Here is a 22929-nt window from a genome sequence, read left to right as displayed (position 1 = left end):
GTTTTGTTTTGTTTTGTTTTGTTTTGTTTTGTTTTGTTTTGTTTTGTTTTGGAAAGACAAGGTTAGAACTGGGTGAAATGTGGAGAAAAAACGTGTCTGGTTCCCATTCCCTGAGCATGCAGCCATGCAGGTAATAGTTTTGGCATCGGATACAGCTGGGTGGTGAAAATGAGAGGCTGGAGTCAGATGCATTTTGAATTTACCTCTTCATTGCTTACACAGAACTGAGGAAGTTTTGATCTTGGATTTTCATCAGGTCCAAATAAAATTTAGGAAGGCTAGGAACAAGCGCATGTTACCAACTCGAATAGCTAAATAAGATCATTTTAACTGGGATCTGCAGCAAAAGTGAGAATGCATCTGGCTCCTAGCCAAAAAAATGTGATACCTATCCCTGCATTAATGGTAGGAGGTTTAGATTTTTAAGCTGCAGGTTCTCTCTCAAATTGTCTGCATAACAATTTTATAGATTGCAAGTTAGTATTTGCACATGATACAGTTAAGTTGTAGAAAGCATTTCTTCTATGTTTTACCTCTCCACTAAAGGCTTTTCTAAGCTTGTAGGATGTTGATATGTTTTAATGTAAACCCTTGGTTGAATCCTTACCTAACCTGTTTCTCAGGATGTTTTTAAAACTTTCACAAACTGCTAGAAATATGTGAAATGTCTTTTATAGCGAGTTCTGTTTTGCCTGAGAGGCAGAGGGGAGAACAGTGGTACAGTAGGTGGGACATAGGATTTTTAAGGATTAGCATATTCCTTTTCTTTTCTTTCCTTTCCTTTTTTTTTTTTCTTTTTCTTTTTTTTTTTTTTCCTAAATATCATTTTCTAAATATTTTCCCAAAGAAGTCTCCATTGGCTTTTGGTAGTTGTCTGTGAAGGCTTTTGTTGCTTTTTGTCTCTGAGAAGTATTAGGGTTTGGTAATTTAAAGGCTTATGCAGATAACGCTGTAATAGGTGTTGAATGTTGTCTGGCCCTCCCCTTGTCACCAAAACAATGCTCACCCAATTTCTCATCCTTAAACAGAATTAGAATATTGCTTTGATTTCAGAGCCTGATTCATCTAAGAGTTTCTATCCCAAACAAAAAAAATCAACCCCCCCCCCCCCCCCAAAAAAAAAATCAGAATACTCTGCCACTACTTGTAGAAATAAATCAGTTTGTGTTGTGGCTGATTTTAAACTATGAAAAGCATTTCTGTCTTCTACCTTGATCTGTAATGAAATGTTTAATTTAACAGTCGTATTCATGCTTACTCCAGTTTGTTATCTAATATTCCTTAGATCAGCATATGAAGGGCAAGAGACTGATACAAATACTGAAATGGAAAACAATTTCTTGGTGAGAAAAATAAATAATAAAAATGATGCTGTTACATTGGTTGTTCAAAAACATTACTTTTAAGGATCAAGATCAAATTAATTGATCTTGTTAACACAGTGTTTCAAACAGCCTACTGACTGCCTGAAAAAAATCAAATGATACTACATGGCACAACAGTGTTGATCAGTTCGGCTTTTGTTTCGGGCTTCAAACGACTCTCAATAGATTCCTTTAGCTTCATCTTGGTACAGAACTAATTGGAACCAAATTAATGTTAATTGTGTTTTGCCATTTTAATTCACAAATAGAATGAGGAGTAGGAGAGGAGAAAAAGTTTGAAGGTGACAGTACTTCAAAATCACTTAAATTGCTTTCTTAAACTTCTTCTTATCTCCTTAGTTATCAGCTTTTTGGGTGGGCGGATGATGGGTTGTTAACTTCCAATAATCCATAATTTCAGTAATTATTCTTACAAGTTTAACGCACACATCCCAGATGAACTCCTTTAAAACAACAGTGATATTCAGTTATTAAAAACTGTTGAAATTGAGATTGAAGTGAATACCTTGAAAAAGATAGAATGCTGTGCAAGACTGTAGAAAAGAAACTATGTAGTGTTTTAAGTCAACCTGGAAATGGAACTTAACCTATGAATGCAAGCACTGATTTAAATACATCTTGGTTTTCCTGTTGATGTGTCATTTCAAGGTAAAGATATCTGTGTCTTGGTCTTAATGTGGTTGTCCATAGAGGTCTGGGAAAATAATGCATCCTTGGGGAATCACCACAATACGCCTGAGCAGCTCTTCCTTTCTTCTCCCCCTCAAATTGCTTATATGTGGTTGAAATAGAATGGTGTTTCCACCAAATATATATATATTTAATTTCAAAGCAGGGAAGAGGTGTTTGTTGTATTTTCCTCTGACAGGGAATATCTAGATATCAAAGACAGCAGAGCATTTGAGCCTTTGTAAATTATTCAGGAGTGCCATATATTTTACATGAGAAGTTATTCTTGTGTAGCTAGTTTAAGCATAGGAAACTGGTCTAATGCACTATGCACTACTTCGTACAACTTCAGATCCTAAAAAAGGGGTGTGGAATTTATATGATACTATATATATAGATATATATACATTAATATATGGTACATATAAATGTAACATACATTCATACAAATTCATACAAAGGGATTATTATTGTAGGGGGAGGGAAAATGCTGGACACCTTTGGTTTATAGGATTACAACTGAATTTTCTAATAGTAGAAGCATCACCTAAACTACGTGAAGAAATGTGCTGATGCTGAAATATAAGACTAGCAGGAAAAATAACTGTCAGCTACATTAACTAAAATTGTTCATGGGAGTATCTCTGTTTAACGCAGTTTCAACTTTGCCTCTAAAGGAAAGCATTTTAAGCCGGACTTTGGCTGGCTTGTTGAGGAAAATTCATGTGTTTTTAATTTTCAGCGAGGAAGTAAAAATTCCAGTAAGTGTTTACTCCTGGTGCATAGAAGTCCTAAATAAAAATATTAAAATGTGACAACAGAAAATTAATGTAATTAACAGCTTTATGTGTTTGATGACATACAGATGTTCCACATTTTCATGCTTGCTAGGTGATGGTAGGCATATTTATTAAGAGGCTCTCCATTGATGCCTGTGGATCCTTGTCACTCTTAAATGTGAGTCAAAAAATTCCAAACATGCAATCGGAATTAGAAGTCTATTAAAAAGAAAACTACTGTGAGGAAAAGTTGGATTACATGTCAAAACGCAGCATATGTGTTTCTATTTTTTCCTTGAGGGAATTTATTGTTGAGTACTTGTTTCCACGAGATTCTTCTCTTAAAAAAATCACTGAACTGTTTGTTTAGAAATTAGCAACATCAAAAAGGAGTGCATGTAAAAATCAGCTTTTTCACATCGTACTTCTGCAATAGGTGTGCAGTCCCATGGCCACAAATTCTAACCTCTCCACCTTCTCCTTCAGCATAGCTGGAGCTTGATCATCTCATCTGGTAGGTCTCCTAAAATGTAACTGCTGTTACTACTCAGCATGGGGACGCTCTCATGTCTATCTTCAGCATAAAACACAAAAAAATATGTGGCACCCCACGGCTATGAGAAGGAAGGGTTTCATTCTGAATCATTCGAGAATCACCAGGTTAAACTTGGCGTCTTTGGATTTCAGCAATGCCAGAAATTTAATCCTGCAGGTAGAGTGGAAAATAGAATTGATTTGCATCTAAAAATATTCAGAGTAACCTTATTTACAAAGCAATCACGTTTGTGTAAATATACTTTTAAATGTGTGTATGCACGCGTATATACATTTAAGTAGCTGCTACCTAATTTCTAGTATAAACAGCAAAACAAGTTATCTTTAAATAGCCTATATATTTGGCTAAAAAACAACTGACCACAGAGAGCACAGGTTTCTATCTTCATCTGTTTATTGTGATATGAAAAAGAGAATTTTGTGCCAGCTTGGCTGCCTGACTCTGCCACCTTGCTGGGAAGCACAGGATCAGCTTTCTGCGAATGGTGGCAGTGTGTGTGAAGCCATCGCTGGCACCACCTTTGTGACTTCTAAGGCTGAGCATTGTCTGTGGAAATAAAGTAAAGCCAAATTAAATGAACTGAAAAAAAAAACCAAAACTGCAAGCATTGCTCTTTAGCAAAGTATTTCTTGTGAAAACTTCACTGTTTTACTCTAGCATGTATAATTTGTTTTTGGAGACTGTGGTCCTTTGGTGGTTAGTGGGTGTCTGTGTGTACATTTTAAAAGAAATGTGTTACCAGTAGTATAGTGTACTCGTTGTCCGATTCAGGAAACTTTCATAGAAGTCTGTGCATTGCTGACAGTCAATGAGATCATGTATTACAGCAGGAAAGGACTTTTCTCTGTTTTGCAATACTTTGGACTTGAAAAAAAATGAATTGGCTATTCCTTTCACCATACATACGGTAGAATAATTTTCCATCTCCTGATATGCACAAAACTTATCCCAGTAAAAAAATAATAATAAAAAAAGTGTGTTGCTTGCCATTGCTTTTTTTAATTATTATTTTTTTTCGACCACACTGAATATTTCTTAAATATTTCATAATGCTGACTTCATTGCTTCTGTAGAACAGAAAAAAAAATGACTCTTGTCCATCCAACATAGTTATAGCCAGCACAAAATCTGTGCGTAGACTGTCAATGTGAAATATTCTCCCTGGGATATGTTGGATGAAGTCCTGCCTTCATTTAAATTGGTGGGAGTTTTGCCACTTACTTCAGTTGGACTGGGATTTTTCTCAGCATGTGCCATTTAAAGAAGACTGAAAAATTCGGAGCAATTTTGGTGGACCAGATGGTTGCGTTTAAACCTCCGATGGTACAAAAGTAATTCATTTAACTTTTTGGCACGAGGCCTGCGTCTTTTCAAACTGGGAAGCAATGGTTAGACTTAAAGCTTGAACTATTATAATAAAATGGGGAAAGTGGATTAATATGGCAATGTAATGATGTTAAATTGGAAGCTATTAGCCACTTCAGAAAACAATGACAATTCACAGTGACAGTCAGGTTTTTGTCCCCGGTAATGTGTTGCTTGCCGTTGACAGACAAATCAAGTTGGAAGATCATTTTATGGGGCAACTGATTGAGCATTTCCAAAGTATGTTTGTTTGTTTGTTGTTTGTTTGTTTTGTTTTAAGTATAGACATGGATTGCAAAGTGATGCCAATTGCTTGGCTGTAACGGATTTAGAAAGTAATGTTTTGTGCTGAAACAGTGCATAAAGGCATAAGGTCAGCGAATACAGCAGCTTTAATTAATTTCTCCTTTGCACATTTATTTTAATTTTACTACCCCAGATGAGCTAGTGTCTAATGCAACAAAATGCTTGAGAGTTATTGATTTTAAGTGTAATCATCTTGAAAAAAAAATAAGACACGTGCCCAGGATTTGTTTCAGATTCCTTGCCACGTGCTAGAAGTTTAACCTTAAGCAATGACTAGGAGGAATGTTATTGAATCTCTTTGCCCCAGAGGCTCCATGGTTAATCTAAAAACAGATACTTGATGTAGTAGTAGAGTACAGAGTGACTTAGGAAGTTGGTTTCCAGAAGCCCAGGAAGAGCAGAGCCCCTTCCCTCCTTGATAGAGATGTGCTACTCTTGAGTACTTTCTGGGACTTACTTCAAGACTGAGGTTTCTTATAAGATGCTTCAAAGAAAGACCAGGTAGTGTCTTCCCAAAACTCGACAAAGAACTGCAGCAGAAATCCTCCCATCCTAGATATCATACTGTTGATATTTGTTAAAATGAAGGTAAAAATGGACTTTGTTTCTGCAAGGACCAACCAGCTTAAAAACAATGTAAAATGCTCATGCTCTTCTCGGTATGTAAAAATCACATAGAAGTCAAGCCAATAGTCATGTACCTCACTTAATTGGGGCATGCTTAATAAGAAAATCTGTTTAATTGGGCTGTCTTCCAGAGAAACTGTTTAGGCTGAGCCTGAGCGGAAACCACTGCTGCTTAAGTGGAACATTATGAGCAGAAAAAATCATCTAAATGGGGGTGTGTTTGGCTAGGGACATTGTGTAGCAATAATGAACCGTGTGTTTAAATAGATAGGAAACTTAGCACTCTTTTCTTAAATAAAGAAATTGACAAATACAGATTAAGCCCTCCTGAGGCTTTGCCCTTAAAACTCTTGGGTTTATGGCATTATAAACCAGCGGCGGCCAGCGAGTAAATACTACACAGTCTTAATTTCCCTGCTGCTTCCATGGCCAGCATCCTTTTGCTTGCAAGGCTGAACCCACAAATAGTTTTAGGCAGTCATTGCATCTCTCCTATGTGATGCTCTCATCCTGGTTGTTACATTGTAAGCTGCTTTGAAGCTTCCACCCAGTTCTGTTCTGCCGGATGCTCTGCGACTCGTGTCGGAGGCAACAAGAATAAGCAGCTGACTGAGCAAGTATCCCCTTGTGTTGGGCTTCTGTTCAAATCTGACACTTCCCATCTGCATATATCAATCTCCTGAAATGCATTTTTTAAATGTATTTATCTCAGTGGCAGGTTCATTTCCCACTTCTCAAGGAACTTGTTCCAAACGATGCTGTACTTATTGTGTTGAGCAGTGAGTCTCTTTGGAGCATTACAATGTGCCCGAAATGCTGATCTCTCCGAGCTGCAAAACAGATCTGTGTATTTCACTTGGGAATGTTATCCTGTGGGCCTCAACCTCATCTTAAGACACAGGATTTTGCCTTCCTTGAGATACTGCCTTTCTTTTTTGTGACATCCTACTTCGTTTTCATCTAATGTGCTTTGGACTTCCAGGAATTAGAGAAGGGGCTCTCTATATGTAAGCTGGCATGCGAGGTTTCTTTAGGCAGGCAAACAAAGGGTGATCTGTGCCCCAGTAGACTTTGGAAATGCAGCACAGAGGCTCTGTGGCAGGGAAGCTGGGCAGCAAACAGTGCTGGATGTGTTGGTATTGCCCAGGACATTGTCCAGCCCTGCCACACTGGAGAACACTGTCTGGATCCACCATGCCCTTCGAGATCCAGCTGCAGTAGGGATGAGATGAAAGGCTAGACGGCTGCCCTCCTTTTCTATAAAGGGAAGAATAACTTGATTCATAGAAAGAAAGAACTTTAAGGAGGTAGTGTTAGAAAGATGGGTGCTGCTCCTGCTTCTGCGCATAAGTCTTTCAGCACGTTTTAGATGCCTGCAGTGATGGCCAGGGAGAATCTGCAATTGTTTGCTACTCACCCTGTAGAAAGGAAAAAAGGATGAAGAAGATGTGGCATGGTTGTATGGGGGGTTTACTTTGTAATAGCAATTGATGTTGATTATTTGCCTATGTCTTAACTGATACTTCTATTTGTAACCTTCTTTCTAACCATAAGAAACGCTTAAAAGGGATGGGATCCATCAGGTCCAAACTGAGGCACCATTCCAAGAGACTGGATTTTAAAAAGCCCATCATATTCTTTAATAATTTCTTCTGCTCCAAGCTTGGATTCCCCACTGTCAGTGCTCAAAGGAGAGCTGCATTGCTCTGTGAAAAAAGATGTGAAAGCCTCTGTTTTATTCTGCTCCATAGCAGTTCCTTCAGATGAACTGCAGGCAGAAAGCCCCAAAAACAGAGATGATGGCATATTATCCTTGACTGAAGTGCAGGGACCTCAACGACATTGAAAGCAGAAGATAAATGCTGAACTCTCAAGTGAGGAAACAAAAACTGTCTTGTGCTCATCGGTAGATTGCTTTTCTAAAGAAAACTCTTAGGTAAAGGTTATTGTCTCCAGTATTGAAATCAGTAACATAAAATTAAATTTTGGTTTCTTTTGCATGATCTGGAATCACTAAAAATATCTGTTGGGTTTTTATTTTTTAGGAACACATCGCTGTCACAGAGTTGTATTTTCCTTCTCCAAGCGAATGTGGGTGTATGTGAATATGTAATGCAATTAATTACCCACAGTGGATGACATTTCTTTTCTTTATGGTGCTGAAATAGAAGTCAATTATCACTCTAAAATAGCTTGACTTTCTAGCCTTCAAACAAATAGAGAAGAATATAGATTTTGCGTGTGATGACTGTACACTGTGAAATTCTTTCCCCTGCATGCATGTCCTCTCTTTCTTGTTATTACAGCAAATAAGAGAACACTATAGGAAACGATGTATTGGCTTGATACAGAGCCCCAGGAGATGGGAAGAATCTAGTTTCCCTGACCAGGTTCTGGTGGAGCAGCTAAGAATCATGTTACTTGGCTTACTTGGTAAGAGAAGAATAGAAAAACTGTCTAAGTTACTTTTGATGTTCAAAATATGCATCAGAGCAAGACTAAGACATTCTGCACTGCAGTGAGTGCACATGCAAAGCGTATGAGTTGTTTTAGTCGTGTGCAATGGATGGTAAAAGTCTAAAGGCAGAGTGGTCGGCTATAGAAGGGATTTTCATGCTGCTCAGGGAAGCATTGGGCTGTCACGTACAGGGGAGTTTTGGCCTTTTGCCCTGCTATATGACTGGCAGCATAATCCATCATTTTGCCAGTTTGGGCGTATTTGCCCAGAAAATGGTATGTGTTTATTCAATATAGTAATATAGTTGGGGTTACTGGTGATTCTTCTACAAAAGTGCTCAAATTCCAGCCTTTGATAGAAGACACCTGTACTTGTATTTTCTGGTTTCTTTGTTTTTTCCTCTAAGCTTCATGATTTCAGTGCACAACTCAGATGCTACTATGTAGGAATAATTTGGGTTTCAATGTGAGTGGCATTTTGCTTTCCTTAGCCTTCGAGTTGTAGCCCTCTCCTGTGATGGGTAGTTAAGCCATGTATTGCTTTTATAAACATATCATCCTGCATCGTTGAAAATGGTCACAGGCATCTTCCTTCTAGTTATTGTGTGGGTTTTATTGTTGTTGTTGTTGTTATCATCCCCCTCTCTCCCCCAAATTCTCATCTTTTTGTAGGTTGGAGGGAAAATTTTGTTTCTATTTTCCCTACAACCATCGGGTCCTATCGAACATTGGAAACCAACTGGTTCTTATTCAAACTCTACCTACTTTTTTTTTTTTTTAATGCCATTTACGTCTCTGTTGTATTTCTAGAGAAAACTTCCCTCTTTTTGCTTTAGTTTTTCCAGACAGAATCTGGGATTCCTGTGCTGTTGTCCCACTGTGCAGTGCAGAACAGACATATACATAAAGATTTTGGCTGGCACCGAGTTATCCCACTCCAGAACCTACAGCAGCAGCTCCGCACCTCAGCTGACAAGCCTCCCTGAGAGCATATGGCTGTGCTGATGCAACTCAGCTTTTAGGATGTGAGGTGGTATATCCATGCAGGAGGCACAGCAGCAGCACGAGGATATATTCTGAAAATAATTAGGCCGCTAATATGAGGAAGAGGTTTGCTTCCTTTCTTGCTGCATCACCTTTTAAATGCTTAAGTCCCCTGTGGCTAGTAATCCTTCCTTGCAATTTAAGGATTAGTGGTGTGGCCACACTGAAGTTCCATAGCTGAACCCGAACTGCCGCTAACCTGGATGATTTGCTAAGCAGTGCTTAAAGCTGTGAGCACGCAGCAGTTAAAGCTGGTGTACAGGACAACAGTGCCGGAATCCAGAGATCACATCCAACGTGTTCTTGCAGCTCATGACAACATATACCAGCAGAACATCTTTAACTGCTACAAGATCACTCTGTTCTCTCCCAAAGCAGAAGCCTGTATTGCTTGTGTGCTGCCACCCACTCAGCCAGGAATCTGTTCCTCCACTGTTGTTTTTTCCTTCTTTCTCTTTTAAAATATAGTGTCTGCCACTAGAGAAAATGCCCAGTCAGTGGCTGTTTCAAAACAGATTAATTGATGAAACTCTATCAACTAGGGGATCCTGCTTAAGGGAGAGGCGAAGTTTGATCCAAAGTTTGGGTTCATTCCCAATTTCTAGATCATCGTCTTTGATTCTTCTCACGAGCAAATCCCAGACCCTCAAGCCTCCCACAGTTTGGGGTATTCAGCCTCTGCCTGTAATAGCTGCAGCTGAACAGCTGAAAATTTCCTGGAGTTCATTCATTTGGGCAGTAAAAATGCTTAAGATAGTCTTACTTCACACTGCTCAGAATCCCAAGAATCAAAGAAAATGCATTATTCTTTTAAAGGGCTGTTCATTGCACAAGACGTGGGTTCAGCTTTATTTGCTTACAGACTTTACGTAGATGACAGGGAATGTGCAGAATCTATTTAAAATGTGCTCAAGAGAGCAAAGGAGAATGGCACTGGACGCACAAAAACCAAATACAGCTCCTGCATAACCATCTTTCTGCTGGAGAGCTTACTTAGATTTTAATGGAGAGTTTCCCCTATTGCTGTTTGGCCAGCTGGGGCATTGCAAGCCCTCAGACTCCAGAAGTCTTGGGAAGCCACACAGATCCACCACATCTGAGCTGTATGCTCAGTCACACTAAGAAACACTACTGCAATCATGTCCTCGTGTCCACTAGGCTATGGAGAGACATAGCCAGCACAGTTTGGGGAACTTAATTTTCACGTTGTTTGTGAAGGGGATAAAAGGTAATGTTATCTAACAAGTGTTTCATTGAAAATTTGGAAGTGCTTTAAGAAAGCCTGTGGTTCACTGGCTTGTGAGCAAAGAAACTCAACATTGCTACACATGCTCTGTATTTCTTACCTACAACAACAACTGTCTTTGGCCACAAGCATCATCAGAAGGCTCAGGGACCACTGTTTGGGAAAGCTTCTATCTTAAAAAAAAAAAGGAGATGTTAATACATGACTCAGGATGCAAATACGCACGTAAGTGCAGGCATTTGCTAGGTGTTAGTATAGAAGCAGTGTAATGTATTAAAATTCTAATGACACCTGAAATCTGTTACTGGTCATACTGTTGGCAGAAGGTGGTGTGCTAGTTTTAAAATGTAATGAGTCAGCCGAGTGGTTTGCCAAAAAGTACAAATCCTGAGCATCTGTATTGGGTTTAAGTGGCAAGGTTTTGGGGGTTGCAGGGGTGGCCTCTGTGAGCAGAGCCCAGCAGCTGCCCCACGGCAGAGCAGAGCCAGCTCCAGCCAGCCCCAAAAGGGTTCCGCCGCCAGCCAGAGCTGAGCCAGTGAGCAACGCTGGTTGGGCATCTTGGAGAACAGATTTGAGGAAGGGGAAAAACTGCTGTTTTTGACCCAAGGTCAGTCAGAAGGAGGGCAGGAGGTGCTCCAGGCAAGGTGCTCCAGGCACGGAGCAGAAGTCCCCCTGTGGCCTGTGGAGAGGCAGAGTGACTGTGAAAGAGTGGTGGAGATGAAGGGTTAGGGACTGATCGCAGCCCCCATTCCCCTGTGCTGCTTGGGGGGAGGAGGTAGAGAAGGATGGATGGGACAGAGGTGGTTTTAGTTTGCTTTTAGTTTCTCACTGTTCTAGTCTGCTAGTGATAGGCAATAAATTATATTCATCTTCCCGTGCTGAGTCTGTTTTGCCCATGACGGTAATTGGTGAGTGACCTCCCTGTCCTTATCCCAACCCTTGAGCCGTTTCCATTGTATTTTCTCCCCCTTTCCCTTTGAGGAAGGGAGAGTGAGTGAAAAGTGTGGTGGAAATTCCTCTGCCCACCAGAGTGAAACCACCACAGCATCGTTCTGAGATGTGTAATGCTGCTTCTGATGTCTTTTGGGCAAGCGATTAAAAACCTGCTTGGCATTCTGAAAAAGGTCTTACCATTTGGAAATGTTATGTTCCTGATCTGCAAACTGCCTGTTTGCTGGCTGCTAGCCACCAAGACAGTTAAGAATCCTCTTTGAGAGTATCAGGTCTGTTGCATTTATTTTCCTATTATCAAACTATATGTAGGTGGTTGGAAGCTACTGGGGGAACTATTGGGAAATGTGTTTTTGCCCTGCCTCCCCCCAAAATGATGACAGAACTACAGCAAGGCAAGGCTTTAGCTTCCTAGGGAAGTAGATGTTATTCTTGTTTCTTAGAAGTGGCAAACTTTATAGCACAAATACAATCTAAAATGCAGCACCTAGATGAAGATTATTATTTTCTCTTTAATGCACTGTAACAGAGCCATTCATGATCGCTGTTCTGCTGTTATTTATATGTTGCTCTGTTTGAATTGTTGATTGCTGGCTCATATAAAAGATTTGCTTTTGCCTAGGAGGAAGTTCTGAATCTTTAGTGGTAATTAATATATCAGAAGAAGATGTAGAGGCTTCTAAAAATGGTTTCCTGCTGAAAAGCATAGGCATAGGTTAATCATTATTAACCTATATATAGTGCTGAAGGCATCTAAGGTGACTCACTACATCCTAGTACCCTTTTAATATTTAATGCTAAAGGGTCAAAGGTTTGCCATTCTAATTCTGTCTGGATAACAGACCCTTCAGACACCAGAGAGTGTCCGGAGTGTTAAGAGAGAAGAAATAGCATGCTAAAGTCTATACCCATCAGAAGTTAGGCAACTTCACTACAAGATAGCTGAGCACCTTTTGCAGAGGCCAATATCTAGCTTGTAATTAGGTGTGAGTGGTTATTTGTGATTTAGATAATCTCACCAGAGATAAATTTCCCCATGTTTTCTGACATTAGGTACTTTTTATGCCTTTCTGAACTTAGGGGCTTTCTGAAAGTTGTAATACCTCACAGCTCGTGATACAGAGCTGAATGTTTGGAACGAGAAGACTTTGATCATGACATGCTTCACTTTTTGCAGTGCTGTGACTGCTTCCTGCCTCCAGTATGGTACACATCCTGGTTCTTCTGGTCCTTGACATTCTTTTATTGCCACTCAGCATCTCATACGAGCTGTGTTACTTCACAGTAATGAACTTGTCATCTGTCAGAGCAGTTCAGAGGTGATCTTGGTGATCTTACCACCTTTGAAGCAGCCTTCTGCAGGAGTTGCCAGTATCACACCTTGTGATTTGAGGGCAACTCTTGGCTGAGGACCTCTCCAGAAGAGTGTGCAAGTACCTTGTATCTGCTAGGCTCTACCAAAGCTGAAAGGTAGCTTGATGTTTCCTCCGTTCATCAGATACAGCACAAGATTCAGCTCAAGATGTTTCTGTGTTATATTTCCCACAGTGTTACCATGGAGGTGATGAAATAAATGCCCTGTTGCCTGAGCTGTACAAGATCACATCCGTAATGAAGATAGGAGAGTGATTTATTTCAGTTGCAGAAAGAACTGACTTTCTCATCAGAAGCAAGCTTTACAGTAACCTACAAATCATATCCCAAGCATTTACCGTGTGTATTTTTCACATTAGTAATTTCAATTACAGCACACAGCCATTTGACAGGTTTTTGACACACAGTTTAGAGACACTTTTAAATTTATCGGAGGCTAAAGGCCATCCTCATCTGATCCAGCTCAATCCAAATCCTTTCTGGGAGCAGCACAGCCCACACGGCATCGCGGTGAGGACAGACTGGAAGCTGTTGTGAAAGCAGATGGTTCAGTGGGCCGTGTTTGATTTGTAGGCATGCAGCTCATGTGAGCATGAAATATTTAATTTGGGAGCTATTCTAGTTTAAGGACTCTTACATAGGTGTTGTTTTTAAGTGTTGTGGTTCCTATTGTGCTTCCAGTAATAACGGTGAATGTGATTGATTGTGCAATTTCCTTAAAATTATTAGTACAACTGGGTTCTGCCCAGAGAGCTGCTTTCAGGCACAGCTATCATGATAGTTAAAATTAATTCATGATGAGGTGACAAAGGTGCCTTACTTCTGGACCAAAATAGGAACATTGATATCTCCAGCCTGCCAAGGTGAGCTTGTAACCTCTAGAGCTGAAGGCAATGGAAACTCATGGGAATTATTTTGTATGAAAAATTTAATTACTCTTACTTAGAACTGGAAGTAAGTCAAACTTAAAGCACTTAGGAAAACAATGGAATGGTAAGTATTTTAGCAACAGTAAATGTTTTGGAAAAGATTTAGCTCAGAAAGCAGAGAGGGGTTCATCTTGTATGAATAGATAGAGACATTTTGACCTCTTTCCTTTCTTTTCCTTTCCCTTGGCCTTCCCTCCCCATCAATCTTCAAGCATTAGGTAAAATGGAATACAGATCTATTTTTTGTTGGGTTTGTTTTGTTTTGTTTTTAAAAAAGTTTACAAAATGAAATCATATCATAACTTTGTCTCTTTTTCATTTCAAAATTCAGAGGGATTAGAGCAGAACTTAAGTTATGTTTCATTTTGTTTTGATTTTTGAGGAGCACTGCAGGCAAATTTGCAGAATGAATGAAGTGAGTCTAGAATGAATGATTTTCTCCAGAGTGGATTCTATGTAGTGAGTGATACACAAGCACCACGCTGAATAATGAGAATAAAAATGAGCACTTTAAAACAAGCACCCTTCAGGTTAGAGCCCTCGGGTTGCTAGAGTATTAATGTTGTGATGTAGTGCTGGACACCGGTGTTCCTCTGATGAGTTTTCAACTGCATAGACCTAAGGCTCCTTTTCAAATCTCAAACCTACCTCCTCACCTGCACATCTGTGACATGTTCCCTCAACTGTGTCCATGGAACTGCTCATCTCTTTTCTTCATTCATACACTAAAAACCAATAACTTAGGTCAGCAATTAAGTAAGAGTTGTGCAGTTTGCCTTGTAAGCACTATGGTAGTTGGTTTGGTGGGAAGGCAGGAAAGTGTTATAAATAATTGAATGGTCCTGGTGTCCTCTTCTGACCCTGTTGCTGAAGGTTGTCTACCTGCTTGGTCATACTCCAGCTGATGGGGGGCATCAAGTCTGCCAGGGTAGAAGTGAGCAGCTGGTGAGGGAGGAGAGAATGGACCTGTTAAAGGCAAGAAAAGATTAGGTAGTTATCATATGCCAAAATAAGTAATAACTGAATGACATCCTAACAACCTAGGTTTAGGTATTGCAACTATTTGCTCTTGTAGCACTTGCCTTGTTTGGAGTTATTTCACTATACTCTGAAAGGCATCTATAGTGTGTATTTTGACAAGATAAAACAGTGAAAAAGTCTAACTTGACTAGCCCTAACAGAGAAGTCTTTTCCTTATAGCTTACTGATATTTGGGACTTGTTCAGAGTCTCATAGATTTGCAATTCTAAATCCTGCTTGCCCGTAGGCTCCAAATTGCTAAACCTAGCTGCATCAGAATTAAAATTCTGTACAAAGCTACAGTCATTTGGCAAGAAGGCATCTATCACAGCCTGTTATTGTTGAATAGAGGTGATAACACCTCCTTTGCAGTTTCACACGTTCCCTTTGTTTTAGCAGTGAGCTTTCCAGAATTAGGTGGCTAATTCTGACAAGGAGACGGAGCTTTTCTGGCACAAGGAACTCAAACTAAAATACTCTGGCTGCAGCTAAATTCTTTCGAAAAGTGCAGTTTATATTTGGAGAATACTTGACTCTTTTCTTAATGCATTTGATTGGTGCAATCCCCTAGGAGAAGTCTCCAGAGGCGAGGAAGCTTTCTAATGCACTTCTTCAAAGTCCTGTCTCTGTTAATATCCCTATGTCAAGAGAAGATATTCCATACAACCAGGAGGCTGCAATTTATGAATTAAAAACACCTAAGGGAGTAACTTCTCATTCAGGTATAAGATACAGCTGTGTGCCTGGCTTGTGAACATGTTGAATGCTTTCTCTTTTATGTCTATTACAGAAAGCACATGAGAGGTATTTGTAGTTTTTTTAATGAAGCTAAAACCGGGCACTCACGTATTAAGCTGGATAGGTATAAACATATATTTTCAAATATTAGCTCCAAATCAGACTACTGCAATGAACTTGTGCAATCCAGCCTCTGTTTGAATTCTGTGAGTACATCAGCCCTGGTACGTGCATGTTTACATTTCTTCTTCTCCTTTGATTTAGGTTGTTTTAGTGAAAAATCTGAAATCTTCCTAACTTATGTGTAAACCCTGTGTGCATCAGAGGGGATGTCTGTCCTATTATAATTAGCAAACAAAGTTGCAACTATTGGATCCTAGTTCTCAGTGCTCCAAGGCAGAGGTAGGGATTTGTCACCTGAGGATGTGTCTGCCACTGAAACTCATGCCACTTCACCACTTTTCCTCAGTTCAGAAGTCTTAACACGCTCCAGGTTGAACACATTTGTTCGGCTTCACCTTAGTATTTTGTTAATAAGTCCCTGGTTTCACAGTGATTTAGGTATGTTTGAAACATGGCAAGCGCACTTCCTCTAAGGAAGTTAACACATTAATCCAGCACCAAGGTTGAATTTAGAGCACTGTGATCATTCAAGGATGATTGGCTTTGGCTAAACTGAAACACTCTGCAGGAGGAAACTTTTCTCATAAAATCAACAGAGAATCTTTCTTATGAAAATAGTGGAAGCTTCATGACCTTGCAAGAAGGTTTTGCCTTTTTAATATAATTGAGAAATCTCTTGTTGTCCTGACCAAAATTTAATTCGGTGAAGTATTCTCATGTCTAGAAAAAAATTATTAATAGCATGAAACAGTGATCTGTAGGCATGTAGTAAGTTTCTGTACAAGTGACTGTAAGACCTGTTGAATTTAAGAGGGTCTGGCACCCTTTCTGATTGCTTATTTTCTTGAAGGTTACCTATTAAATTGCAAGCAGAAAACCTACGAACTCTATAGGGAATACCTTGGCATTTACCTAGAAGAGTTGCATGCCGTTATTTTCGACACTATGTTTGGTCAGCATGACGTGATTTGTTGGTCCCGTTCAAATCTTGCAAGACAAGTGTTGGCATTTGTTACAGGATGGAGTCAGCACTCCTTGTAAGAATATCTGTAAAGGAGGAAGGTTACAGAAGACCTGTGAAATTAATTGTTGTATAAGCTGAGAAGTCCCAGATCTGTTAAGTGCAGGGAGGGATCCTGCTTCTGCTACCTGTGTCACATTCATTTTGTGAAAGGCTTTCAGCCATACAGATTCATCTTTTTCATTTTTATGTCTGGTAATCATAAATACTGACCTAATTGACAGAATGCAATTAGGAAATCCCTAATAACATGGAAAAGATTATACTGAGCAATAATGGTAAAAAATGAAGATTATTCTTGGGTAGAAGGATATGTGATATTGGTTATCTCCATGCAAGCAAAGTGTCCCTGTCCTGCCTGTGACTAGCACGTAGCAAATCCAGTGGTTCCATTTAAAGCAAACCACTAAGTGTAATTGCAATTTTACACAATGTAACACAATTTAATGCAATGTAATTTGACTCGAAATAAAATTAATGCAGTAAACTTGGCCAGAGGGTTGCAATTCTATAATCTTTTAGTTTTAGTATGACATAAGTTGTAGCATTTGTCAATACTAATAAAATATATAGGGTTTATTCTGTAAACTAAGAATTCTATTTTTTGCCTGCTATGTAAAACAATACTATCTGTTTTAATGTACAGTTAGATGTGGACAAATTCTAACACTTTCTACTTCTCAAGTAGAAAACAGCCAAACTGACAGTTGGGGAAGGCCATATTTTTTCTTTTAGCAGCATCTCATTTTTTTGTAACCTGTCTGTGTTGCCATTGAAAACAATCAGCTGAAGAAACCCAGGGAAACTTGGCAGTTTTCAGATTTTTTTGTTTCAAATAAGTGAACTTTTCTCCCTCTCAAGCTGTCTTTTGGTAAAGGTTTGAGTATTTTCCAGTATTTGTTCTTTTCATCATAGAGAATTCTTCTTTTTTTTTTTTTTTAAAGGGAAGATGGATTTATCAAAGATTTGAAGTCACATTTGTCATCGGCATGCAAACTTGACTAGTTATTTAGGCTCCCTGAACCTAAAACATAGACAGAACAAGCTGGAAACATTCTCATTGTGCTTTCATGTAAAATTTGGGGAAAATTTATTCTGAGATCCTGGCAGCAATGCTCTGGGACAAACATTTTGGGTAGTATTTTGGTACTTCTTGGAAACTGAAATAGAAATTACAGAAATTGTGTGAAAGCTTTTTAGACATTTCATTTAAAAATAGATGTTGAAAAGAACATTCCCAATTTTAGCCAAATGATTCATCTGCTTGCAGTGGGGTATCAACACTTGTGCTCTGTTTGCTCACCTGCTTTTGTTTCCATAGCTGAGCCCCACGTTTCCTGTTGTTGGCATACACGTACAGCTTCTAGAGCTGGCATTCAGTTCTACTTAATTTTATCTTCCTGCTCATTTGTTTGAACAATTTGTCTAACTTTTTATTTCCTATAGAGTTCTCTCAAATCTAACTACTTGCATCAGCTGAATTTCATAATTCCTTGTGAGTACTTTGTCGTTCCAACACCACTGGTTTATAATGGTTATAAACCAGTTATATACTGGTTATAAAACCATTTAAATCATGATTTTATTTAACTGGGCAAAATACTGAAGTACGGAAGTGAAATAATGCGGGAAGTTATTGCAACATTTTTTAATTTTTGCTCTGTAATAATAGCTGATGAATTATTTCTAAACACCTGGAAAAATGCTTAGTAACTTAGCCTTTTTTGATGTCCAATATCACTTTCATGTAGTACTACTTGCTTAGAAAAATGATGGTGTTGAATAATCTCTGCGCTACTCTGAGAAAAAGGAGAAAACAGAGATAAAAACAAGTACCAGATGAGTGCACTCAAAGTTTTATGAGAGGGAAGTTGGATATCTTTTTATTGCCAATTAAAAATAGATGTTGGATGGTGAGAAACAAAAACTAAGCCACCTTCCTGCCATTCCCCCTTCTTCTGAGGCTCAGCTTCCCTCCCTCACACCTGGCTCCTCCGTGTCCCCTGCTCCCTGAGAGGCAGGAAAATGGCGGGCTGCTGCCAGTCCCTAACGGTTCCTTCTCTGCCCCTTCTTCCTCCTCATGCTTTCCCTGATATGCATGGTGGGGCCCATCCCGCTGGACACAGTCCCACAGGATAAATCTATTTATTTATGTGTGAGCTCTCCACATGCCACAGTTCCTTCAGGGTGTATCCCGCTCGGTCTTGGGGCCCTCCATGGTTTCCACCATGTTCCCTCCACAGGCTGTAGCGCGGCTATCTGCACTGATGTGGGCTCTCCACAGGGTGCCTGGAGCGCCTCCTTCTCTGATTTTACTGTCTGCAAGGCTTTTCCCTCACTCTGTGTGCAGCTTTTTGCCCTTTATTAAGTATATTTTCCCAGAAGCACCACCAGCTTCACTGAGGGGCTGAGCTTTGCCCGTTTGTGGCTCCCTCAGAACCAGCTGGAACCATCTGGAACCAACTGGAACTGTGTGGAACCATCTGGAACTGTCTGGAACCAGCTGGAACCAGTTTGAACTGGCTAGAACCGGATGGAACCAGCTGTGTCTGGCATGGGGCAGCCCTGGCCTATCCTCACAGAAGCCCCTGCTACCATCACCTGGGCACCTGAGCCCCATCAGGAGATCCTGCTCCTCCACAGAAGCCAGGCTCACGTTATTGTATTTTTTTGGCATAGCTGGAAATGGCAGCTAGGGCACAAATGTCCACAGAAATATCACAGCGGTCTTTGTTCTCATCCTCCCGTTGTGTGTTCCTTTCATCTCCCTTTGGTGCCTGCTGCTTGAGCTGGCTTTCTTTCAGATTTCTGGCTGTTTTCCTGCCGTAGGCATTTTCTCACCGCGAGAAAGTGGGTGCGTTTAAGTATCTCTGCGCCTGACAGTTGACATATTTATCTCCTGCTACCTTGCTGGTGAAGATGCCCTTTTAAGGTTGTTGCAGAAAAGAAAGAAAAATAGCACGGATCTATAGGGTTGTCAGAAGTTGTTATTTATTGCTGGGGTAGCAGCAATTCCAAAAATGTGTTGGACGCTTCTCCAATTTACAGAGAGATTTAATGCTTGTCCAGAAGAACGTGGAAACCATATCATTAGAGCAATCATACCTTGGGAATTCAGAAATAGCATAGGAAGGCTTCCTAATCTATGCTTTTTTGACGTGGAGACAGAGAAAACAGGAAGGTTTCCAGGTGAGTGAAAATATCTGCTAGAGTGAAAAATTACTCAGTGTGCTGAAATAAAAAAGCAAAGATGGACATACTGCTGTTGCTATGCCGTACTTTCACAGCTACATACATTTCACTCTTCCACTCTACATATATTTTCTGTCTGTCACGTTGGAGGTGGTGATGGGTTGCACAACCAGGCATACCTGAAAAGGGGTATCTAGGTTGCTTTAAAAAGTCCCTGACTTGATGTAATGCGCAGTGTTTACAGCGTCTGTCATACAGAGAAATATTTCTGAAAACTTACCATTGCAAACAACATCCAGTAAGAATCCATTAAATATTATAATATAGATTGTATTAATAAATTCCTATTCAAATAAACAATACCTCATTTTACAAACAGTTGCTTTTTAAAAGGGATTCTGCATCTAATATGTATTTCTTACTGCAAGGAATAGCTGCTGCAGAAGATGTATTTTCCAATTTCAAAAATAAACACAGTAAAGATATTCATCTATTGCTTTGCTATTGGGAGACAGAGCTATTTACGTGAAGAGAAGGTAGGACACTGAATACTAAAACAGGCACATTAATCTTTTCTGGGAACTGGAGTTGTAGCCCATTACAGTTATCAAAAGATGATTTTTTGAATAACTGTAATAAAATTCAGCATATTTCCTGGAGGTGAAAAACAACCTAGCAAGAAGACTTTATAGTTTGAAAAGAAAAAAAAAAAAAAAAAAAAAAAAAGCTTTTAAATTATTGTTTGTTTATTCAACAAAACTACAAATGCCAAATTGGCGATTTCCAAGTATGTTCTGAAATATCTCCCCTACTTAGATGAAGGGAGAAAAAGACAAAATTTCTAACAGAAATGTTATTTATTTTAAGTTCTCATCTGATATTTAAATAGATATTAATTAGTTTTAACCTGTGTAAAGGGTACCCTCTTACCTGTTTCATTTTCAAAAAATTACCTGTTTTCATTTAATTCCACTGTTTAATGATGAGGATTTTTCTATTTATTTTCAGCTCAGATCAAGTTGGGAAAGGCACATAAAGTTGTTTGAATTTTGAAGCTTTCTTTAATGTATTATAAAAACCTGAGGATTATGTGTGTGTATATGTATATATTTATATGCATGTATCTGTTTTACCTTGGGTATTACTAGTGCTGGTAGAAGGCTTGGGAACCTGGCTGCTGGTAAGGGGCAGTTCCACCTGTCAAATGAATGGTTATTAGTGTGCTTGTTGGAAAGGTTATATATTTTATTCCTTGAAATGTCCTGGAATTGAAAGAAAAATTGTTCTGTAGTAATCTGTGTGGGTTGTTTCAAGAGGAAGATGAACTAGAAAGTCGTGATACACACAAACAGCAGCTGAAATACAATGAATGCTCACCAGTCCTTTTAAGTGACTTTTCTTTCTTTGTTTGAGCCTTCTGCTTTTATTATAGTTGTATAGAACTTGATTCATAATCACCAGTTGAATTTGTCTTTCAGTAAACGTGGTGCTTCATTAAATAAACACAACAAACATTGAGAGGCCTGAGTAAGAAACTATATATCATTGCAGTTGGTGGAAGACTGTCTGATCTTCTAACAACAAAGTTTTCTTTTCCCCCCACCTCAGCCTCTCATCTCTTCAGGTTTGTGCACCTCATGCTTTGCATCCTTAGGATAGCTAGAAGGAATTAGGGAAACTATTGTCCCTCACCACTCAATTTTCTACCTTCTCTTTTTATATGAGAGAAAGTTTTGAAGGTAAAAAACTCTTCAGGGATGAAACTATTGATTACCATGAAGGTGTATTAATCTTGTCTGGATAACACAGTTTTTTGCATACAGATTTCTCGAAGGGAGAAGATGCGAGTCAGTTCAATCTTACCTCTTAATTTACAGGTAACAGATTTACAAGAGGGAAAAAGTACAAACCCTTCTGCGCCACTTGTTACCATCTAAGCCAGCCATGAGACATTAGTGTGAGGTTGATATGAATCACAAGGTGACAGCAAGTAAAAGCATCCATCAGGATGAAGGTACTGGGTTGCCTGTAACCAGTGGCCACAGTTTCAGGGTCAGATTATCTTATTAGAACAAGTTGAAAAACTGTCTAGAACCAGCTGTAAAAATACCGTGTTTAATTTGCTTCTATAGCTAGTTAGAAAACAAGATCATAAATGTGCAGTAAAGGAGGCAGCTTAGACCAGTTGTCAGCTAAACTGATTGCACAGAGCTGGCACAACACTCAGCAGTGAGTTTTAACTTCCCATGTGCTACTGTTAGTAAGAGGGACACTGCCAGTGAAGTGCTCCCTCTGACACTTCATCCTATAGACAAGAAAAAGCCCAGGATGCCATTCACAGAGCTGGTGGATTTACAAACATACTTTTAATTTTATTTTTACAGAAATCCTTGCCTGTGTTTCCCTTGATTGTGATGCTCGTGCATTGAACAACTTCATTGGTCTTGCAAAGTCACCATCCTGCCCTCATTTAAATTGTAAATGAATTTTTTGTATTACAGACTGCAGAAGTCTCTGTCAAGCACCACAATCTTGAACTCGCAAGGCCTGGATCTGGGTACTTTGGACCTATGTTCATGCCCGATTTTGTGTAGCAGCAGCTTTACCCCTGAGGTAGATCCTGGTGCTCTGTGGGGCTGAAGGAACTGGATGGTTACTTGAATAGGGTGCTTGAACGTTTGGTCCCCTCTACCGCAGGATGTTGCTGCAAGCCCAAAGTTGGACCGTGGCAGTCTGTGTTAAGAGCTTTGCATCGTTTACCAGCTTAGACACAATGCCTACTTTGGTGTTGTTAAAGGTAGCAAAGTGCATTTTTGCTCCTGTCAAACGCTTCACTTCAGGCAAGCCTTGGATGAAATGAAGAGATGAGGCAGGGATCCCCCTCTTAATTATTGAACTCTTTGCTGGTTTGTCTTCAGAATTTTTTGCTTTTTGCCATGGATGACCTGTGGTGCCTGCGATAAAAACACAAAGCCTGTCAAAAGGAATCTGCTACAACATCAGGATGGATGATCTTGGGTTTGCTGCCTGCTGGTGCATGGCATAGCTGACTACTTTATACTTCTAGAGAGTTGTTTTTGTGCTTCTCTAGTTACCCAAAGGTGAGGTCACTCCGTTCATTAATGATTTATGTTTATATAGTACATT

General features: G+C 39.5%; 1 protein-coding gene and 1 long non-coding RNA gene across 6 annotated transcripts in view; one reads left to right on the top strand and one right to left on the bottom strand.

Annotated features, from left to right (window-relative positions):
* The window catches only part of CRACD (capping protein inhibiting regulator of actin dynamics), a 122768-nt gene that overhangs the window by 24233 nt on the left and 75606 nt on the right, over window positions 1-22929 (top strand). The window lies entirely within an intron of this gene.
* Window positions 12510-19337, bottom strand: LOC140002484 (uncharacterized). The gene is made up of 3 exons (XR_011809187.1): window positions 17894-19337; window positions 16482-16616; window positions 12510-14654 (listed from the first exon to the last, which is right to left on the bottom strand). It is a non-coding gene; the product is annotated as an uncharacterized lncRNA (long non-coding RNA).

Source organism: Anas platyrhynchos, chromosome 4, assembly GCF_047663525.1.
Source record: "Anas platyrhynchos isolate ZD024472 breed Pekin duck chromosome 4, IASCAAS_PekinDuck_T2T, whole genome shotgun sequence".
Taxonomy (NCBI): Eukaryota; Metazoa; Chordata; class Aves; order Anseriformes; family Anatidae; genus Anas; species Anas platyrhynchos.
Note: the sequence above shows the minus strand (reverse complement) of the source record. Positions and strands in the feature narration are given on the sequence as shown.